Raw genomic sequence first — 19,490 nt, forward strand, 5'->3', positions numbered from 1 at the left:
AATGAATGGACAGACAAATGGACATTTTGAACTCCCAAATACAATCCTAAGTGTCAAAGGACACTTAAGGATCATGATCCTAATGTGTCATTATCCATAATGATCATCATAATTAATGATCCTAAGTATCATTATTATGCAGGGGCTGACTTGTGAAGATGACTGTGAGGCCAAAAGCATAAGGAGAGCAAGGGGAGGTCCATGGACAGGGCAAGGACAGGACAAGTTTGGGAACAAGTCCCAGGTGTGACCCATGCACCTGGTCCCTATGGAAGTGGCATCACAGCTGACATGAGGAGACAGAGCCTGAATTGTTACAAGTATAGGTCCCAAGAGTGTCATGGGAGAGCATGGGGCATCTCCAGAGGGATTGCATCCCCCTCGGGAGCCACTTCCATGTCACCCTGTCCTGGCACTGGGAGTGGAGGAGCAGCAGGGACCCTGCCACAGAGACACAGTGAATGCAAACATAAATGCTTTAAAAACCCAGTGCTGAGCAGTCACCCCGGCCATAGTTTTCATCTCACCTGCATGTGGCATACCTCTGCCTGGGGTCTTGCTGGAGGGTCCAAGCCTCCAGCCCCCTGGAGACCCCTGAGATCACCCATACTACCTCTTCCTCATCTGCCTCCCTTTCTAGCTGCCATAGCCTGCAAACTGCTTGCTCATCATCTGATCTTGCCTGAAAGAGAAGGGGACAGATCACCTGCCAGGCCAGATGTGCTGACACCCAAACAGATGTGGAGAGGATGAAACCTGAGACATCTCTTCTTGCTGCCCCCTTGTAGGCTTTCTCCCTGAGGGAAGGGTTTGTTTCTTTCTTGGCTTGCTGGGGCTGGTCCCTTCCCTGCATCCAGGATGTTTTTGGTCTTTCACGGCCAGGAAAGGCCAAGCACGTGGCTGCAGAGATGCTGGGAGGCTCAAGCCAGCAGCTTAGCTGTACCCAACCACTGCTGCTCGTGACCATCTCGGGAAATGGCTGCTCCCTCCTCAGAGCAGCAGCAGCTCTTTGGATGAGCTCACCGAGCCCAGGACTTTCCTGCCAGCTTTTTTTTTGCACTGGAAACAGGCCTGTCGTCCAAACGAGTTCACAGTATTTCGTGTGCCTGCCATGAAGTGTGGTGGCACTGGCAGACACAGGCAGTTGGATCACTTTTCACAGCAGTGCCCACTGCGTACTCCCCATGCACACATCACTGCTGCTGTGCAGCATGGGGACTGTATCTCCTCAATGCTTCCATGTCACTTGCTCAGAGGAGATCATCTCCTCCCTTCCCCATGGCCAAAACTCCTGTCTTCTCCTCCAGCTGCCTTCAGAGCTGTGGGGGCTGAAATGGAGCAGGAGACACTTCGGGAGCTATGCTAGGGAGGGACAGGGAGCCTCCCTACCTGCTCTCCTCCCACCAGCTGCACCTCGTGGTTCCCTGTGTCCACTGTCACATCAGCTGTGTCCACTGCCACATCAGCCACTTCATCTGCAGGGGCAGACCAAGTAAAGTGAAGTTATGCACAGCATGGCCCAGCCCTAAGCAGGAGCTCCTCAATCAGCTGAGGGACTCCGGTGCTCCCTGGGTTTCCAGAATTGCAGGGAGCAAGTGCTGGGCAGACAGACGCTCTGTGCTGCACGGCCTTTCTCTGCATCCTGGAAGTGATGGGCCACAGTTAAATGTGTCTCTGGGAGTCTCATGTGGCTTTGCAGGGTTACAACACACAGGGTCCTCCCAGCACATAAGCAACCCCCAGCCTTTGGTCCACACTGGGAGATCCACCAGATGTGGCAGCGGCTGAACTCCACGTACATGCTGGGCACTGGCACAGTCACCTCTGTGCTGATGGCTCCGGAGATGGTAAGGTGCTGAAAGCGCCAGGTCTGTGTCTACACCTTGGATTTCCTGGAGCATGTTGACTGATCTCCACGAGGATCTGCTGATCTGGGAGGCACTGATGCCCATGAAGATGCTGACCTTGAAGGCGCTGATGCCCATGAAGATGCTGACCTGGAAGCCACTGATGCTCAGGAGGATGCTGACCTGGGAGGCACCGGGCCCTGGGGGCATGCCAACCTGGAAGGCACCATTTATCTAGGACATGGTGCTTTCTCCCCTACTCCAGAGGACTTCGTTCAGCTCCCCACATATGCTGGGCATCAGCTCAGCCAGGGGCCACACCGAGGGCTTGTGCTGGGGATCTGCACTCACGCAGGTATCCTTGGCTGCCTGCAAAGAGCCCAGTGAGATTCCTGAGGGAGGCAAATATCCGCAGGAAGCTAAGCTAGCACCACCTCTCCCCATTTCCCTCCTCCCTGGAGCTCCCCGCTGGGACTGGGAGCTGCTGCCTGTCCATGGACCGGTGGGACCATGGTCATCCAAATCCTCCCAAAACAACTCAAAGCCTCATCCTTCCTCAGGCCCTGAGCAGGCAAGAAGGATGCCCAGACTCTATTTTCCCACTAGATGGCAAACACTGCCTTCAAAATAGCCTTTCGAGGAGTTTTAAGTGGCTTCTCTGGGAGAGGAGGTTGAGAAAACCTAACCTTAAGGCAAAGCCCTGGGGCAAAGGGGCTAACACTACTGAGGAGCAGGGCTGAGGGTGGCAGGGACCCCTGGAGTGCTCCTCATCTTGTTTTTTTTTTCTGTTATTTCTTAAATTGTTTTCATTTCCCATCTGCCTGGTTTCTCTCCTGTCCTGGGAGACCCATCCATCACCCTGTGCTGGTGGGGCTCAGTGCCCCGGGCATGCAGGAGAGGCATCACGTTAACACTGGGTAGCACCTTGAACTTCCACAGCCACAAAGCAAAACCCAGAAGCTTTTCTGAGAATTAATTGTGCTGTGGTTTGCAGCCAAATGTGCACTCGTTCCTCCTTGCAAGCCCCCAGGTCCATGGGCAAGCCATTGTACCAGGTATAAGTAAAGGAGGCAGGGATGAAGGCTGTGCAGGTGTATGTGCATGCTTGTCTAAGATCTTCTGCCAGCTCAGATGTATTTCCAGGCTTGTGTATGTTTGTTTGAATTCAGACCCAGATTTTCTCATGGTCTCTGTATGCACCTCGCACAGAATTTTTCTGAGCGTTTGCTGCTGGCTCTGGCACCGCTGCAATATTGCTGTGTGGTTAAACACGATGTGTCATAGCTAATGAAGGAGCTAGCTGTGAACAGTAAATGTTTAATACGGACAAATCAAGCCAATTAGACAATGTTGGAGGAGAAGTGTGTCATCCCAGCTGTGTCGGTCCTGTGTGGAGGAAAGGGTCTTTGGAAGGGTACAGCCCCAGCTGCCACGGGACCAGTGGCTCCCAGCAGCAGCCAAGGGTAAAGACCCTGAATGCAGATCAGACCCCCCCAGACTGTTGTGTCAGTAGTTTCGCCTGGAGAATGAAGACAGTCTTTTCAGAGAAGGATTTTGTTTCTGAAACACAGACCTCTGGGTGGCTGGAGCGGATGGCAGCCATACCCGGTGCGGAGCTGCAGAACGAGCAGTAGTAAATCGTCCAGCTCAAAGCACACCTTGGAGTACACCAACAGGACTCTTGGCCATTCAACAGCATGCCACCTGCTTTTGTGGCAAACCTGGGGCTCCAGAGCTCAGCAGAGCTTCGACAGGAGCACCAGAGAACATCAATGGCCAGGTTCCCAATGGCAGCACCCCAGAGCGTTAATGAGCTGATGGCAACAGCTGTATTTCCTCCACGAAGCACTCAGGAGCCTTACTCCTGGCAGCATCCTCTGCCCTCACCACCTCTAACATTTCCTGCTTGGGGACATTTTTTTAGTGTCATTTACACTTGGTTGAGAAGGGTCCTTCAGGCATCCTGACTGCTTCCTTCAGGAAGGGACTATTGCCTCTTCCTCCATGAGGGCTGGGAAGTCCCTCACGGGGCCATTTATAGTCAAAGAAAAAAAAAAAGAAAAATGAAAGGAAGAGGGTGACTGGGGAATAGAAACTAGCGAGCTGTCAGGAACGGGTGTCTGAAGCATGTAGCTCAGGGCAGCAAGCCACTGACCCATCATGACAACCACTGAACCATAAGCAGAGGAGGTAGAAAGCCCTTCTGGCCCTCTCCAGCATAGCTGGGCTCCCTGCCAGCTCTGGTGTTGGCATGTGCTGACGCCTGGGGACACGGGATCAGGGCACAAGCAGTGACAACAAAGATGGCATGGGCTCTGGTGCATCCCTGTGGCTTGAGGCTTCCCCATCCCTTTGCCAAACTCACAGCTTCCAAAGGCAGCACAGCAGACTGATCACAGAGATGGTTGCATTGCTCTTGAAGGTGGAATTTACAGACCCAGGAGGGTTTGACCCTCGCTCCTGTCCCGAGGACACCAAGGGATGGACAAGTCCTCTTGCCTGAGGATGTCACATCTTTGCCTTGGCACATGCCTGATTCCAGCTTTCGAGTCCAGGTCCTGGGAGAAGTTCTGGCCCTTCCCATTAGGCTCAAGGTTCTGAGTTTTTCATCCTGGGCGGTTTTCACCAAGAAAATGTGCTTCCTGCCTCTACATGGCATCTCAGAATGGTCACTGGCTGCCATGGGCAGCAGGCACACCCTCAATCCCTGCCTTGCTTTTCCTCCCATCTCAGATCATTGGAGGCTGTAGCCTGCTTCCATGTCAGTTCCAAGTGGTCCCAAGCTAACTAGCAAGCCACAGGCTCTGGAGCAAACCGTGAGCCATGTCCCCTCCTGCCTGCAGCAACATGACACCATCTGCATCCCTCAGCTGTTGCTGCCAGGGGAGAACATCCTCTAAGCATGAAGCAGCCAATGCTTCAGGAATGCTGCTGGAGCTGCATCGAGCTACTCTAGGTAAGGACCTGCACCTCTCTTCCCGTGGCTCCTTTTCATGGAGTCTTGGCTGTGTGCAAGGTGTGGGGCAGTGGTGGTAGATGCAAAGGGATTGTACTGGGGCTGCTGTGGGGTTGTCCATCCCTTTTGTGCCAGTTCAGGTCCCCCAGCAGGTGATGGATGAGAGGCAGCCACGAAAGCAGCTGAGGGGGCTGGGGAAATGCTTTTGCTGTGTGCGGAGCTGAGGGATGAGCCTCTCCAGACCCAGACTTTGCTCTCCAGCGGGGTAAAGGCACTAACCCACTGTGACAGACTGAGAGCCCTAGCAGAAATATCATGGAGAAACCAATGCCACAGAGAAAAGCTCTGTTCAGATACGTCTGCACTGGGAAATCACCACTGCTGGGGTCTGCTTTCTGGCTCTGGGCTGACAGACATGCAACAGCCAGCCTCCACCTTATTAAAAGCTCTTCACCCTCCTCAGCTGCACCCAAGTTGCCCATTGGGAATGATGCCAGCCCTTGGGATCAACTGCCCATTCTAGCTGACCTGGGCCAAAACCTGCCTGGAGCGATGCTGAGGGTGTTCCAGCACAAGGGTACATTTGCCTAAAGTTACTGTCACACAGCCTCGATGCTCTGCAGTGGGCACCGCTACATCTTCAGGGGCCACCAGGACAGTTGAGAAGTTCAGACTCCTGCCTGTAGCGTGGCCAAAGATAACTGCTGAGTGATGAGGCACGTTGGGGGGATAAATGGAAAGAAATGTTGTACAATCCATGTGTCACCATTGCCAGGATGGCAGCCTGCCGCCCGACAGAAGGGGAACCCAGCAGAGACTGAAGCCTCAGAGTGGAAGAAAGACAAAAGAGTCGTTGTTGGTGGTCACTCAAATCCTGCAGTGCGTTAAAGGGCTCCACTTCCCGCGCGATTTTCGCTGCATTTGCTTATTCATCTTGTACATTGGCTCTGCTCCAGGGCCAAGTTCTGCAGTCGATAAGCTCTTTCTCTATCCTTTTGCATCATGATCCTGTAAATGCAGCAGTTGCTAAGCTGTGGCCTGAGGATCCATGGTGAAGACCTGACAAGTGATCTGCAGACCTGCTTCATCTCTACAGTGCTCCCTGCTCTGCAGGGCTAGAAACCCATAAGACACTTAATAGCTGACCAGGGTATGGATCCCAGAGGAAGAGTACTGGTGCCTGAAGGGTCATGCTTTCATTTCCACAGACACAAAGATGACAAAACCCCAGAAAGGATCTGCTGCTTCTGCTTGGGCACTGGCTGCAAAGGGAAGTGCAAGTTCCTTTCGCACATTCTCTGGAACAGCCCATTGCTACTGGGATTCCCCAGTATAATAATCCCCATACCCTTCCTCAAAGCACAGCTGGGATCCAGAAAGTAAGAAAAGTCACAAAAAACCAGTTCAACACAAGGAGGCTGAGTATCGGGGTCATGGGCAGCAGCAGGAACACCAAGATGTGCAAGGAGAAGGTGCTGCCCAGACGGCCATTGAGTTTTGTTCCTGCTGCACCAAGGGAAGCCCAGCCTCATGGTGTCTCCAGGATCTGGACTTCCGATGTTGCACAGCTCTCCTGTGCTTCTCAGCTTTGCCAAGAGCAGCAAGGAGACGAGCCAACCCCCGTTGCCCCTCTGCTCACTGCTGGTGCCGACGTGCAGGACACAAAGTGACAAAGTACCTCTCCAGCCATGCAATCCATCGATGGCAAAGGACAGATTAGCATCGGCAACACAAGAAGAGGGAGAGCAAGACGGAGACGGGGGTTTGCAAGTGTCCCTTCGAGGATATCAACCTGCATCGTATCGCTGCAAATGTTCAGCCTGGAGAAGAGAAGGCTCCGGGATGATCTTACTGCAGCCTTCCAGGACATAAAAGGAGCCTACAGGAAAGCTGGAGAGGGACTTTTTACAAGGGCATGTAGTGACAGGACAAGGGGCAATGGATTTAAACTGGAAGAGGGTAGATTTAGATTAGATATAAGGAAGAAATTTTTCACTCTGAGGGTGGTGAAGAACTGGAACAGTTTGCCCAGAGAAGCTGTAGATGCCCCATCCCTGGAGGTGTTCAAGGCCAGGTTGGATGAGGCTTTGGGCAACGTGGTGTAGTGGAGGGTTTCCCTGCCCATGGCAGGGGGCTTGGAACTAGATGATCTTTGAGGTCCCTTCCAAACCAAACCATTCTATGATTCTATGATTCTATGAATATTTACTCAGATGCACTCAGGGCTGCGTAATCAGCAAACCTAAGCAGACTGTAAAAAGGGGGATAAAGTGCTGAGTTCTTCCTTCATCTTCTAGATTTACCTTCACTTTTTTTTCCTTGAAGACAGTTACCAGGCTGAGTTTGTGTATCTTGTACTCAATAAAGATACTAAAAGCCCTTTAATCTACTACTGCGTAATCAGCAGCTTATTTAGCTGCAGAGGTAAGTGGCACCCATGTGAGACATTAGTTGTGCGTGGCTCGGAGCTCACTGGAAAACATCCTTGATTAGCTGGGGAGTATTCACTGGAACGTGCTTGCTGCAGGCTGGGCAGGCTAGCCTTGCCCCATCCCTGGCTGTAAACCAGGTGGTTTTCAGTGTCCTCACACAGGTACAATGGGCCATGCACAACCTAGTGACAACTGGCCAGGCACGCCTGGAGGATGAATGGTATTAGGGTGTCAGGAGGGACGAACCCTGAGCATGGCTCTAGGGAATGTGTCTGGAGCATGGACATGATGCCACACACTGCTCCTGGCCCCTACTGCCACCCTGCAACACGGTTTGGTGTGAGGCATCAAGCACCAGACGAAGTGATCCATGCAAGGCTCAGGGCTGTCAGCCCTGAACTGACGCAGGCTTGCTTGTAGTAGCTTGGGAGGTTACAAAGAGTAGCAGAGACCCACCAGGATGATTTTGGCTTCTTCCCATGCTCGCTGTGTGCTCTCCAAGCTCTTTTACCATAAGCAACAGGACACGTGGAGGCCTCCCATGCTCAGCTCCCTCTGCCTTCCCGCAGCCACCGCTGGTGCTAATGGAAGTTTGGGAGATGATTTCACCTTGCTCTGTGTTTGTGTGAGAAGGGAACTGCAGTGAACAAGGCTTGTGGACCCATCCCAGCACATCACAGAGTCTTTGAGATAGTGTCTCCAGCAGAAAGACAAGCATTATGTGACCAAAGTAGAGTTCCCCTGGCCTGGAGGAGTGTGGCAGTCTTCTCCTCGGACTTCAGAACAGTAGAGAGGGAGAGAGAGTGCTGAAGCATTTGCCATGGGCAGTGCCAGCCCTCAGCACCATGGCTTGGGTTTCCTGCACACTGCAAGGAGCATCCACACTCAGACCTCAGGAACGTGCCCACCATGTGCACCTGTCCAAGCCAGGAGGGAACCATGACTTTTACAGCTGGTGCACAGAGATTCAGACCTGCACTGGATCCTGAAGACCTTACAATCTCATCTAAATAGACCAGGCAGGCAACAAGTGAAAGAGTTGATCCGTCACTCCCTTATACAGGAGAGAAAGAGAGGGACAGAGAGTGATGCACACAGACCATGGCAGGGCCACAGCAGAAGGATGAGCCCATTATCACTGCGGAGCAGAGCTCTGCAGGGTCATTCCCCCACAACCCAGGTGCTCCCAGGACTGAGAGCTGCAGCCACGTCTGCCTGGTGGCAATCTGCTCTGCTGGGGCGGCTCCTCCACTGTGAGATGAGCTGGTGACAAGGGGTGTCTTTTCACAAGATGACCACAAACCCTCTCGCCCATCCAGAAATGGTGTTTGAGATGCAGCAACAGCAGCCATAAGAGATTTAGATGGAGGGAAGGCATCTCTCAGAGCAGCCTCTTACTTTGTGTCCGTCTCTGAGGCTTGCCATATTCACCCAAGCATCCTTGTCCTCAGAAATCACTCTCTTTTTAAATTTAAATAAAACAAACACAAACAAGGACTAAACCACAGAATACTTAAGATGTGTTGGTGTGACCCATCAGCAGTTTTTCTTTACACAGTCAGCAGCAGATGTAGTCCGGGCTGCTCACGAATGCCAAACCAGACCTGTTCCCCACCAACCTCCCTGGGTAATGGGGACCAAACCGTATCTCTACTGTAAGGAGCTGGATGGCCCATGGTGAGCAGAGAGTGGCACTGGGAGCACAAAAAGACTGCCCAACCTCATGCATCATGTCCTGAGCCCTGGGCCCCCCTGGATACCCTCAGGCAAAGTCCTCTCCAGCTTGTTTTTCTCTGCTGCTGGTTCCTGTGGGTCTCCGGGATGTGCTGACACACACCCACAGCTGGGAACGGCTCCGTGTGACAGCTAGCCTTGGACTTCGCCTGCCTGAACAAAGACAAGAAGAGGCTTGGTGGTGCCTTCCTTCTCCTTCTCAGTGGGTGGCTGCCTTTTTCTCCTGGCTGGAATTTTTCAGGGAGACAGGGACATTTGGTTAAGCATTGCTAGGACAGGGCAGGGAGCCAGGAGACCTCTTGTTCCTGCAAGACAGGAGGTCAAAGGTCCGACACGCTCCCTCCTGCACAGCACTCACAGCTCCTCCATCTGCAGCCGCTTCCTCAGAATGTGACAAATGCTGGGTGGGTGAAGATCTCCTGAGATGAAGGGCAGGGAAGAGTCTCTGCTGGCACCTCTCATCCCAGCCTTGCTGGAGGGTGAGGGGTGGCTACAGCAGTCAGGGTGTTTGAAAAGAGCAGCCACTACAGGGCTTGGTCCATTGGTGGGCCACCCTGGGACCCTGTGGAGCTGGTCACAGGACATCAACACAAAAGGTGGGAGCAGGTTAATGACACTCTGTGATGATTCAGAGGCATGGCAGTGTATCTTACAAGAATAAGTGAAGGTGATAGATACAAGGCGAAATTTAGCAGCTCAAAGGGTAAAGGAAACAGTCCAAGAACAGCAGTGCTGGTTCAGGACAGAGGTTGCATGACTCTGGCTCTCTCTCCAGCTGAGACCACTACTAGATATGTAAGAAAAAGCACAAAAACCAGAGCAAACTAGAGTCATCCTTCTCTGCCACCCGCTCCCAACACCCCAGAGTCACCAGCACAGGAGTTTCCTCAGATGGAGCTTGCAATGGGACATGTGTGTGCCCACCATGAGGGGTTTGTCCAGCCCCTGGTCGTGGCCCTCCAGCACCTTGCGCTGCAGGGTGCTCCTGTTTGGTTTAACCTTGCAACCCTATCATTTCAGGGGTAGACACATCTTGTGTCAAGCCTGGGGACAACATTAGCACAGGAGCAGCTGCGTTCGCCCCAGTAAAGAGGATGTTTGTACCCAAAATCGAAGGGAGGTCCTGGGTCAGCCTTCCTGAAGCAGGAGGAGGCTGTAAAAGAGCTTTGGGGTTTGCTAGGGTGGAAATGCACTTCTACGGGGACCATGGTAGCATTAGGAGATGGGAAGGGAGCTCAGGGGCTTAGTAGGCTTCACTATTATACTCCCAGCCTGGAGATGAGAAGTAGTCCTGGACCTGCTGCCCAGGACCTCCCAACATCTGTCCCGTGCAGTTTAGGGGCTTGGCTAACACCACGGCTATGCTTGAAGCTGGCTGAAGGAAGGATCTGGCTGCCTTTTCTTTTCCCATCCTTCTGACTGCTATCCTGATGACTCTCCCCTCCGTTTCCCGTAAAAAAAAGATCCACAAGCAAGTCCTTCCTTGGCAGGGCATGGAGCCAGTCTGCCTTATCAGACACAGAAGAGCCAGCCAGGGACTTTCCACTCTTCGCTGCTGTGCCCTGGTAGGAATACCAGCCTGGTACATCTTATCCGCTTCAGAGACTTCCCCAGCTCCCCTGCCCTGTGCTGCCTTTGCACTCTTGGCAGCTCTGCCCCCGCAGACTTCAGCTTTTCTCTCTTTGACGGCTTTTTCCTGGCCCTGGTCATCCTCTGCCTGGAAATCCTTGCACAGAGATATCCCACAGGAAGGCTCGGAAGGAAGACGCTGCCTCTGTGGCAGCACAGACCCCTCTGCTCCATGGGGAAGCCCCCGAAGACTCAGCTACAGTGGCCTCTTCCAACTCCCCTTGCAAGCAGCTGAGAAAAAGGTTCACTTGGGAATTTCTACATTTGACCCTTTTCCCATGCTGTCCCCAATGGCCCGTGCAAGTGTGGTGCGGAGCTGCAAACTCTCTTCACACCAGAGCTGTACCCAGACTCGACCTCCTGGCTTTCAGAGAAAGCCCTTTGCAGCAGATACATACGAAATCATTGCAGAACTACCTGCCTTCCATCTTCACACACACTGTCCAGAACAGGAGAGCAGCTTCTGGAAGAGAAGAAGCGATGCTGAGCAGATCGGAACTGTTCAGACTGGAAAGTACTGACCCAGAAGGCTTGTGTGAGTGCGACCAGAAATACCCTATGAGGGGCAAGATCTGGACCAGGAGGAATTCCTTCCCGGACTGATCTGAAGGAGTTCTGGGAGCAGAGAGAGCAATGACCCTCCTGAAGCCCAGCCAGAGCCCTTGTAGAAAAGCACCGCCGGGTCATATTGGCAGGGGTGAATGCCCTGCCGAAAGTTGTTTTCTCCTTGCATTTTCCTGCATGCAGTACGGGAAAGGCTGCAGCCTCAAAACTCATGATGCAAACGAGGCAGAGCCCCTCTGGACAGCTGGGAGCTTCTGCTCGTTACGGACTTGTCCCAACTGCCAGCGCAGCCCGTGATGAATAGCCCCAGCGTGTTCTGGCATGCCACAGCCCCCCAGCATTTACTTTAGACAGCTGCAGAACAGGGAAGACAAATGAGATCCAGAGAAACCCAACCTGCTGTTGGCCCCCTCCATCTCCATTTACATGTCTGTTTTCTCCTCCAAGGCCATGTATCTCCTTTGTTTAGGAGTGTGTCTGGCTTCTGATCTCATTCCAGATGTTTTCTGCTCAAGCCCTTCCTCGTTCTGTTAAAGCACTGAGCACAGACACTTCAGGGCCCGCTTTGCTTAAAACTGCCTTGGCTCAGATGCTTCAGACCTTGCACCAATGCAAAACCACGGCCTCCATTTGGTACTACCCAGGGGGCCAGGCAGCACATGTCTCCTGCCAGCCAAACTCTCACGGCTGCCTCCCACTCAAAAATCCTCAAAACCTCACAAGGATGAGGATAAACCACCAGGTGGAAAGATCTCCAGCTCTCTGAGCCCTCCAGAGAGACAAAAGACCCCTCAAGGGCTTCCCCCTTCCCATGGCACCCTGACCCTGCCCTTGCTCCAAGACTGGGCTGAGCATCAAGATCCTGGCGATACACCCAACCCTCCGCTGGAGCATGCGGCACCACGGCAGCTCCCGGCAGCTTCACGGGGAACTCAGCCCTGCAAGGACAGGTGGTCTGGGAAGCGTTTGGCAAGATGGGAACAGTATGTCCTGCCAGCTAGCTCTCCAGCTTCAAACCAGCCTTTATTTATCTCGGAGCAAGGCTCCACAGCTGCTTTCAAAAGGCATTTGATGCTAAACTCTTCAGATTCACGTTTGCCCTGAAGAGTTCTTTTCTTGTCTCTCTTTGGTTCCTTTCTTTTTTTTATCAAACCCAAACTCTAATCATGCTGGTGAAGCAGAGCCAAGACTGGCACAGCCCTTGCCAGAAGCATGGTAGCATGTGGCCCAGATGGTGACAGCAAGGACGTTGTTTTTCACTGCTGATGGTTCACACCCTACTATTAGCATCTGCACAGCCTGCTCTACTTCAAAGGGGTCTTATGGGTGCCACACAAGAACCATTTCCTTCGTCCTGGCTTGCCAACCACTCCACACACTCCTAAGACACCTTCATGGCACGTGCACTAGTTCCTGGATTTGCACCTGAGGACAGGAGTTTCTTGTGGCTGTGGGCTGCCTTGCATCAAGCACCAAACAAATGAGTGGGGACTTCAGAGTGTGACTCCAACCTCCCACTTCCACCATCTGGAAAGGTTCCCAAGGTCATGGTCCCTGTGATGTCATGCAGTCCTCAGAGGAATAGCACAAGGCAGAGGAAGTCCTCCTCACTCCCTAGGAACCTGGCAGATCAGAATAATAAGGGAAGAAGAAAGATTTTGAAGGACTGCCCCAGGTCATCTAAGCCATCCTGTGCTGAGCCAGGGCCAGCACTACTTACAGCTTTCCAGCAGGCACTGGTCTAACCGTAAAAGTTGCCAGCAGTGGAGATACAGCATTTCTTCAGCTTCCTCTTCCTGCTAAGTGGAATTTCCCCCTAAAGACTGACCCCAGGGACTCCTGTGGTTTCTTGACCTATCAAAAGTAAACTCAGAGAGTACTTTTTTCACTTTCTCTTTGCAGCATCCCTCTGTGCACTTGAAGACTATCTTATCCATTCCTGGAAGTAGGGTAAACCCAAGCTCCTTCAGCCTGTGCTTGAAGGCCAGGTCATCCAGACCTCTGACCAGACTTACTGCTGTCCTCCACAGCCCTCCCAAGTGGGTGCACATCTTCCCAGAGCCCAGTTGTCCCATCTGGGACCACCTCTCCCACCAAGACTGACTTAAACTGAACTCCTGCATTACGGGATCACTCGTGAGTAGTGCCCAAAATCCTCACTGAACAAAGCTCAGAGATAAATTAAAATGGTTGTCCTTGCCAAGAGGGAAGGTGTCAGAGCCTGGGTGCAGTGGCAGTAAGCTGCACGGCAGGTACCCCTTGTCCTCATCCCAACAGCTTCAAGGCAGTCCTCATTTTCTCCCATTACCACTTTACCAGCTGCTGCGTTGGGCTGGAGATCTGAGCAATTCTTGGTATGAGGCTGTCTCACAAATGGCTCTTTGCAGTGATTTTTTGCTGCAATCTGCACTAACATTTTTAAACACTGGTTCTACAGCACACAAGCACACCAGGAGATGCTAATTTTTGCAACAAGCCACCTGCATTGGGTTTTCTACCAGCAGGGCTAGTGAGCAGTTTAGCTTGAAACCAGGCCAAGGAGGAGAGAGCTTCCCTCCTACCATCCCCTAACACGCTGCAAAATGTCTGCTGCTCTTAGTGCCTGTGCTAAGATACGGTGCAACGCAACACAACGCAAACAGGGCAGAGCCTTCCCCCGAGTGAGACGTGCAGAGATGAGTGCCAGCACCTCCAGGACCTCCTGCCCTACCCAGGCCAACCAAATGCCACAGGCTCAGCACAGAGCCACCGCACAGCACAGGCACAGCCTTCAGAACCAGCAGGGTTCAACCCAGTGGACTTCAGCCCTGCTTTCTCTCAATATAGGCAATGAAACCCATAGCCCTGTGGGCTCTGACACTGGGAATTCCCTGGGGCAGAGGCAGAGGAGAATTTGGATCATTGCGCAGTCGCTGGGAATTGAAACCAAGCACTGTGGGAAGTGAGTGAATCTGTAGCTGTAGCATATCCAGGACACTTCTGCTTTTGTTCTTTGCAATACAGTGGCTGTCATTCATCTTCGTAAATGCTGACTGGTGCCTTTCCAAAAGCCATGTCAACTAAAGGTGGGAAACTACAAGTTGCAGAGTCTTTCAAGGAAATCACTTGATTTCTTCACCAAAGACCACCTCAGCAGCTCACAAGACTCCTTGTAATAAATAGCACTTTTCTGGAGCGTCATCCCCCCAGAGACAGAAGAAAGTCATGGCTAGATAATTTAAACAAGATTAAGGAACGTGCATATAAACACAGTTGTGTGCTTGCAGTATAGGGACAACCAGTGCACAGCCCAGCAGAGGAGGGGTTTTCCCAGCCAAAACATCTGCAAGACAGAAAATCTTGCTTTCTGTGGGAAAGCGGAGAGGAGTGAGATGCGTTTGTGGAGGAGGCAGACCAAAGGCTGCACAGGGTAAACCTCTCAATGCAAGCAGCCATTCCACACCTGGCATGTCTGCAGTGACACAACACAGCTGCCAAATCCCTCTGGACAGGCACAGAATAGCCACTGCTCAGGTAAAGCCGGGGGCAGAAGGGTCCAAGGCAACTGGACAGAAACGGGGCCAAGCAGAGAGAGGGAAAGGGAGATCCTGGGGTTTGAGGTTTGCACTTGATAGAACTAAACAAGGATCACAGGAAGAACCTTGGAGTCTGCCTTACTGCTAGCAATCTTCTGGCTCTCTCTTTCTACCCTGGACAGGGAAAGGTTTTTCATGCTGTGGGTTTAATGCATCCCAGACAACCTTGGGCTGCACATCAATTTCCCAAATTCATGAGAAGCTCCAAAGTCTCTTATTTGCTGCTGTCCTTGCCTGGTTCTTGCCCCATGGTGGTCCTTCCCATCTGCTCCCAAGCAGAGCTAAGGGAGCTTCCAGATATTCATTAGTCCCCTCCAAGCCCCATCCCTGCAGTCTGAGCTGGGGGGTGCCACCTCACCTCGACCTTCTACAGACCCAGCTCTGTTTTGCCATGCACCCATGCCGTTTTGCTGTGGCTGCAGAGCATTTGAGAAAAGGAGGGAGGGCAGGCTGTCCCCCAGCCTCCTGGCCAGGAGGCACATCATGGGGACCAGAGAAAACTTACCAGGAAAATAGGAGGGAGAGGTGGAAAGTGCCACAGAAATGACACTAAGCCTCCAACAACTGCCTACTAGTTCATTGGGAAGGATGGATAATGGAGAAGGTACTTTCCAGAATCTCTGGCATCAGGACAAGTCTCCTGTTTGCTTGTACTCCTAGTTTTCTCTTTAATCTCCAGTTTTTACTGCTACTGTGCATAAAGTGAAGATGGGTACATCTGAGGGCAGAGACGATGGGTCCCCGCCCCCATTCCAAAGGGTACTCTGATCCCTGGGATCTGGGCAAGGGTGCACCTGGTTAGTGGCTGAACTTATGCTGCAACGAGCTGTAACACCTGCAACTTGTAGGAGCACATTGCTGAGCCCTGTGTGGGCACAAGGGTCCTCATATCAGACAACTTCTGACTCCAAGGACCCAGAGCAGGAAAAGCACTCTGGTCCCATGATCCAGTCCTGGGGATCAGTCCCAAGAAGCCATACCGTGGAGGTGCAGGCTGGGCGATACCACCAGGGAGAGTCCAGCTGCAGGAGGAGGGTGACAGGGATGGCACCAGCTGCTGCTTGGAGACCCAGAGCCTGGCAAAGGGTGCTGGCGTCTTCTCACAGGACAAATCTCAGCAGAAAATGTCCAGACAAGCAGCACAGGTGATGACATACTGGGAATGAGAGGGGAGCAAGCAGGGGCCTGAGGAGGAGAGATGCCAAGCCTGGATCCTCTCCATCACCCACACACATTACTATTTAGGCAAGAGCAAACAGCACAACAGGATGAGACTAAAAGGACTTTTCCTCACCTGGCTTCCCACCCTTCCCAACCATCCGCATGTCCCATCTCCTCACAAAAACCTGGGCAGGTCCCTGAGCCCCTGCCAGTTGGGTCCGGCACTGGTGCCAAGGGAGCTGTGCCCATGGAGAGCAGCCCCTTGCCTCAGCACCATGCAGAGGAGACCACCAGTACGGGGGACAACCGGCCCTTGCACTGGCAAATGTGCCTGTTCACCGCTCAGATGGACTCCTCTGCACCAGGGGGGACGTGAACTGGCCATGCGAGGGCTGCAGAGGGGGAACGGTGTTCAGCCACCGTGGTGCTGCTCACCTCTCCTGCGTGTGCATGTGGGCAGAGTGCAGATGGTTCCTCCCCAGTCACTGCAGGGGCAACACATGCAACACTTGGGGGATGCTGGTGACAGAAGAAGCCCCTGTACACCGTCTCTTTGGAGGCAAGAGACAAAACTAGTTCCAAAAAAGCCCCTGGAAGGGGTATTATGGCACCAAGTGAGACCAGCATAGCGTCTCCCTTTGGTGCCAGCTGTTGCTGCAGAGAAGCAGGCAGGTGTTTTTGCGATGAACCTCCAACCCTACCTTCTGACTGGGAATGTCCATGGCAGGTCAAACCCTGAGACTGCAGCAGATTGTGCCTACTGTGTCTTGTGCCCCTTGAATGCAGCCTGGGAAGCATCCGAGACAGCTTTCACTGTGCCTGGGAGAGACAGGAGTGCCCTCATGATCCCAGTTATGAGACCTGGCAGCCAGAGAACAACCCAAAGTGTGCTCAGTTGTTTCAACTCCCTAGGATTATTCTGTAACATGTGAAGGCATGGGCAAAGGACCACAAGACCTCTGTCCATGTGGGGCCATCATCCCACTGGTGCTCCAGGATACCTCATACCAAAGCAATCCCTGCATGTAGCCCCAGACCTACTGCATCATGCTACAGCAGCTCCTGATCCTGCCCCACCAGCTCTTGAGGATGCAGAGAGGGCAGGAAACGAGCAGGAAAAACACAACTGAGGAGAGAGAAACAGGAGGACTTGAAACATGTTTTCCAGAAACTAGCTCTTGGCTGGGACAGAAGGTTTTTGACACAGCAGTGATTAGCTGCCTTCTCTAAGGAAAGTGGCTGCTTCCCTCTAAAGAGATTGTTGACATTTTGTGTCAGAAAAACTCACTCTGTAGTTCACAAAGTACTGAGCCCTGTTGGTTTTTGACAGATTTCCAAAAGTCGGGGTCTGGAATAGGGACAGCTGCTAAAGAGCTGGAAGAGGGACAACCAGCCAGGACCACATACCTGGTCCAGGAAAGCATCTCCTCCTGTCCTTACCTGCCAGGGGTAAGGGCAGCCTGCTGCCAGAGCTAGGACCTGGCCCACCACCCCCTTGAGAGCCACAAAAGACAAGGACCTGGCAGAGATCTGTGATGAAGGGTTGCATTTCTCTGAGGAGGGTACGTTTACTGCTCCCAGAAGAAATGAGAGCCACAAACTTTGCAACCATGCTCTTACGGGCAGCTTGGCCAAGTAGTCCCTCAAACCCTGATGGAGGTAGATAAGCCTACTTCCAACATCCAAGACATTGGTCCAAGCCCCTTCTCCCTCAGCTTTCCAAGGAACTGGGTCAGGAAATCGTGCTTTTTGTCAAGGTAGCCTCCAGCCAAGGATGAACCTAGTGCAGCTCAGGTGAAGCCCCTCCTGCAGCCCTTGTCCTGCGCAGGGACTCGCACCAGCAGCAGCAGCTCGGCCTCGGTGCAGATCTACGCAGAGCATCCTCCTCCTCCTCCCCAGCCACGGGCTCTCATGGGTCACCGAGCAAGCGGCATGAAGGCTTCTGCCCAAGCAAGCTCTGGTTATCCTCCTTTCCCACTCACACTGTTTGTCTTGGCCTCTTCCCATACCAGCCTTCCTCCTCTGCCTCCTCCTCCTCGGGATTGTATTGCTGGGCCTGTCACTATAGTTAATGAGCTGGGACAGAGCTGGTGCTCTGGAAAAGTCATGCCAAGAGACAGACGAGCCCAGGGCATTGCGTGTACACAGATACCAGGGAGGAGGACCCCAGAAGAAGGAAAATCTGAAAATATCGGCCACCAGCCAAGGGACCCAGCAGACCAGGGGAGGAAAGGGTCAGGGCTAAGCTTGCATTCAACAGGTCTCAGCAAAAACCATCAAGTGCCCGGACGTCCCCTGGCTTGGTCAGCCTGGCCACTGTACCACCATGGATGCCATCCCCTGGAGGGGCTGGTGGCCACGCCACCTCCTCTGCCTTCAGGAATGGTCCCTGAGCCATCTCACTCACAGCTTGTGCCCAGGGTTGCTGGCTGGCACCAAAACCTCACCAGGGACAGTGTAAATAATTTAACCATGCGGACAGTCACGTCTGAGAGGAGAGTATGGTACCTGACTGTTGGCCATGCAAATCCCACTCGTGCATGTTCAGTCCATGCTTCAGCTGAACAGAGCAGCTTTGTTCAAACATCGCATGACCCGGGCAAAAGGACAGTTCCCAAGGGAATGTAAGGCCACTTTGGGTCAGCAAGACCATACTCTCAGTGCACAGACCCAGGAGACCCAAGGCTCAACAGGAAAATGGCCAAGGACTTCCAGCTCATTGGTGATGGGGGCGGGAGCTGGTGGGCTGCCCTCTGTGCCTTATCCACAGATGTGCCCAAGAGCAGGTGTCTTCACCTGCCTCCATTTCCCCAAAAGCTCTTTCTCCTCACCTGCAGCACAGCTGCTAGCAAACACCGAACTGTCGGGGCAACCCACAGAACCGATCAGCCACACTGTGCCTCAGTTTCCCTTCACTGCAAGGACAAAGCTCCTGTTCCTGCAGCTCTTCAGCTGTGTCCCACGCTCCTGTGGGAGCTGAGAGCCAGGGAGCTCCAGCCTGGCAGCTGTGCTGGTGGGACTGAAGTGGTTTGGGCTGGATAGTGCAATTCTGGCATCCTCCCTCCCATCCCATGCCTGCAATACCACCCGCTGGAATCCACGCCGGCAGCATGGCCAAGCACAGCAGAGCAGGGCGCCCGCCTCGCCGTGGTGCTGAGAGACTCCCAGGAGAGACACGCAGCCCAGCTGCTGTACGATGTGCCCTTCACCCCTACGAAAGCCCCTTTCCCCGACCTTGCACCCCAGCACAGCCCCCTTGCCGCTGCGGGACTGCTGGCAGCGCTGGCTGTGTGCCCCACATTCCGCTCCACGTTCCACCCCACATTCCGTGCTGGCATCGGGGCTCAAACATGAAGCAGACAAAACACCTGCTGGCTTGACTTTTTATTGAACAAAATCACAGCACAATAAAAAAGAGAAAAGAAGCAACTTACACCCGTAATCATTGCATCAAACAGATCTAGCAGCAAATACCTGAGCGCGGCCCGAGCGCTGCGAGCCCGTCCCTGCCCAGGCAGCAGCATGGAGCAGGGTTTGAACGTGGTGGGACAGACTCGTGGACCGAGAAGGGGGGCAATGTCCCTGAGGAGGG

Source organism: Tauraco erythrolophus, chromosome Z (assembly GCF_009769465.1).
Source record: "Tauraco erythrolophus isolate bTauEry1 chromosome Z, bTauEry1.pri, whole genome shotgun sequence".
Taxonomy (NCBI): Eukaryota; Metazoa; Chordata; class Aves; order Musophagiformes; family Musophagidae; genus Tauraco; species Tauraco erythrolophus.